Raw genomic sequence first — 3,930 nt, 5'->3', positions numbered from 1 at the left:
CCAAGGGAAAAGGCAGGGTGCAGAGAGTTCAGAAAGGCAGGTGTAAGATATCAATGCTTAAATGTATTCATGTGACCTGTGACCATGTGCCCCCCGCATCAGGCACCATCAGCCCAACTGATTCATCAGTTGATACAGACATGAAAGGCAGGGCAGTCAAGAAGGGAAGCAGGGTCTGAACAGAGTAAGCACTCTGACAAAGGGTCCCAGTTTCTAGCTGATAAGCTGACTCTTCCCGCCTGTCTGTTACAGATGAATGATCACCTTATTGTGGTGTGTGGAAGACTGTAGTTAATCTATGTAAACAAAATATTCAAATCTGACATCCTATGTGAGGTGGGGAAGGTAGTTTTTCAAAATTATGAAAAACATTAAGTCAAAACAATTGTCAAGGGTCTGAGTCTGGAACTTGTCTTTAGAAAGCAGATTTATTTATTTAGATTCCCAAGGAGTAATTGGGTAGGCTAGAAAAAAATCAGCTTTTATTGTGAATTCAGGAACGTAGCAGTAGGCTAGTTAAAGACATAACAGAGCTTGTGTTGCTTACACTAACGGGTGAGAAGATTTGTCTAAGCTCCTGTATAATGGGAATACAGTTGGAAAAAAAATTGCTAGTCTTAGCCTCTATTTAAGGAGTCTATACAAGAACCCAAAGAAAACAGGGGAGACAAAAATAAGGACACTAGAGAAAGCTTTAATCTCTGACACAGTAGCTACAGCAACCAGTAAATAGATTAACATTTAGCAAGAAAAAAACACACACTAAAGGCCTGCTACTTGCTGTTCCTTTTACCTAACACATCATGTCAAGCTTTCAACAAAAAACTGCAAGGCATGTTAAAAAGTGAGGAAAAAAATAAGTCTAAAACGAGAAGGCAAGCAACAGAACCAGACTTGGGTATGGCAGAGATTTTGGAATTTGAGATGGGGAATTTAAAATAACAATAGGCAATATGTTAAGGGTTCTAATAGAAAAAGTGAACATGCAAAAACAAATGGGTAACGCAAGCAAAGAGAAATTCTAAGAAAGAATCAAAAGGGAATGTCAGAAATAAAAAAATGTCCAAATGAAAATACAAGGAGAGAAAAGAATGAACGGTATATCTGAGAACTGTGGGGGCAATTACAAAAGGTGTAACATGTGTAATGGGAATAACTAGGAGAAGAATGAGAGAAAGGACCAGAATATATGAAGTAATAATGAATGAGAATTTTCCAAAATTAATTATAAACACCAAACCACAGATCCAGGAAGCTAAGAGATCAACAAGCAGAATCAATACCAAAGAAAATTTACATTGAGGCATATTATATTTAAATTGCAGAAAATCAACATATAAATACATCTAGAATTTATTAACAAAAACAAAAAAAAAAGGATCTTCTATCTGGAAATTTAAAAACCTCTTATTACCTCCTGAGCAAAAGGAGAAATACGCACTGAAATTACAGAATTTTAAAGAAATAATTTTTTCCAAGACATATGCTCTAATCTATGGAATGCATTTTAAAGCAGTGAACAAAGGAAAATTCACTGCACAAAACACTTGTCAATAAAAGATTAAGAATCAATTACCAGTTTAAAAAAAAAAATAAACCAAAAGAAAGCATAAAGAAAAAACGGAGATAAAAGCAGAAATTAATGAGGAAGGTGCTGAGCACTGAGAAGCCACTTGCCAGACTTGTGGCTCTGTTACCCTACCATGACACCTCCCTTCATGGAAGTTCCTCAGACCTGCCCCAGCCTTACTGTTTATATCAACAACCACAATGAGAAGATCAAGAAGGATGAGCTGAAGAAGTCCTTGTACACTATCTTCTCCCAATTTGGCCAGATTCTGAATATCCTGTCACAGAGCCTGAAGGTAAGGGCCAGGCCCTTGTCAAGTTCAAAAAGCACAGCAACACCAGGGCCCTGCGCTCCACGCAGGTTTCCCTTTCTACAACAAACCATGCGCCCCCCCCTGTATGCCGACTCGGATATCATTGCCAAGATGAAGGCCACCTTTGTGGAGCAGGACTAGAAGCGGGAGAAGAGGAAACACAAGAGCCAGGAGACCCCAGCTGCCAAGAAAGTGGCACAAGGTAGGGCAGTCAGTCTCATCGTGGGGGCTGTCACAGGGCCTGTCCTGGGCATGGGGCCATGACTCAGGTGCCCGCATCGTGCACACATTTGGGACCACCCTCCCTACATGCTGTCCCCTGGCATGATCCCATCTCCAGGTCTTTAACATGGCCAGATCCCACCGGGAGCCACTGCCCCCACAGCGTATGCCAGGTCAGATGCCCCCTACCCAGCCTCTTGCAGAAAACCCACTAAATCACATCTTGTTCCTCAGCAACCTGCCAGAGACCAACAAGTTCATGCTGTCCATGTTTTTCAACCAGTTCTCTGTCTTCAAGGTCTGGCTGGTCCCAGGGCAGCATGACATGGCCTTTGTGGAGTCTGACAATAGGGTACAGGCAGGGGCCCTTTGCGACTTCCTAGAGGGGTTCAAGATCACCCAGAACTACCCCGCAAAGATCTCCTTTGTCAAGAAGTAGCGCCTTTTCCCCATGCCTGTCCATACCTCGTTGGGGACTCCCCTCTTCCCCTTGGTTCAGCCCCCTGGAGGTAAGTTCCCCTCAGGAGCCTTCTTAGAGCTGTATATGTGAGTGGTCACACAGCATTGTACCTTATCTGTCCCCAGACATTGCACCTGGTGCTGTGAAGCTGAAATTAAGGTATTTTTGGTTTGTTTTTGTTTGAAAACAAAAACAAAAACACAATTAATGAGGAAAACAGAAAAGCAATCAATCTAACTAGTCAAAATTCCATTTTTTTTTAAACAAAAAAACCACCCATTTGATTGAAAAAAAGGAAAGGCAAATATAGGAAAAAAAAAAAACAGGTGATGACACACAGACTCAGAAAACATTTTTTAAATCATAAGATGACTTTGCTGACCTCTACACTAGATGAATTAGGCAATTTCCTAGGAAAATACAGATTACCAACACTGACATCATTCAAGTTTGAAAGCTTCAAACAGAGCAATGTCCATAAAAGAAACAAAGTTCCTAAGGAAATATCCCATTAGAAAAGCACTTGACCAGGATGGTTTCACAGTGAGTTCTACCAAATCTTCCAAAACCACCGAGTACTAATGCTGTATAAACTATTCCAGAGCATTGAAAAGGAAAGAAATATTACTATATCTTCTTATGAAGAAAGTATAATACAAATACCTAAATCAGATAAAGACAGTACAAAGCAAACTATGGACCAATTATCATTCATGAAAATCAATAAATTCTAAACAAAATACTAACAAACAGATTCCAAAACCACATTAGGAAAATAATACACCATGACCAAGTGAAATTCATTCAGAATGCAAGACTTTTTGAATGCTGAGAAATTTATTAATATCATATACTAGTATTAATAAATCAGAAAAACTTTGACAAAATTCACCACCCATTCATGGTAAACTTCCAAAAGTATAATGTACCTTCTAAATATGATAAAATATTTACTCTAAAATATTAACTTAATTAATGAAAAAACAAAAGGGACCTTACCCCTAGAACAAGGCAAGAATGTCCACTATTTCTGCTACTACTTATCACTGCACTAGAGGTATTAGCCAATGCAATTAGACAAACAAAAACAATCAGAGGCATAAGAATTGGTAAACAAGTAAAGCTATCATAACTTATAGATGACACAGTATTATGTCTGGAAAACTCCAAAAGAGCAATAAAACTTAAAAAGTAAAAAAATTCAGTCAAATAGCAAGTTATAAAATTAAGATACAAAATCAGCAGCTTTCATATATAGAAACTATGAAGTCATAATGGCATAGAAAAATCTCATTATAATAAAGAATTAAATATTTAGGGAAACAACAAAAATTTGTTATAAGAAAAACTTGTGCAAGGAAAATT

General features: G+C 38.3%; 1 pseudogene; it reads left to right on the top strand.

The window, feature by feature from the left end:
- Window positions 1-400: 400 nt before the first annotated feature.
- Window positions 401-2,751, top strand: LOC102243680 (annotated as a pseudogene).
- Window positions 2,752-3,930: the final 1,179 nt, after the last annotated feature.

This window comes from Myotis brandtii, unplaced genomic scaffold, assembly GCF_000412655.1.
Source record: "Myotis brandtii unplaced genomic scaffold, ASM41265v1 scaffold1161, whole genome shotgun sequence".
In the NCBI taxonomy this organism is placed as follows: domain Eukaryota; kingdom Metazoa; phylum Chordata; class Mammalia; order Chiroptera; family Vespertilionidae; genus Myotis; species Myotis brandtii.
The sequence above is the reverse complement of the archived record's forward strand: the minus strand, read 5'-3'. Positions and strand labels throughout refer to the sequence as shown.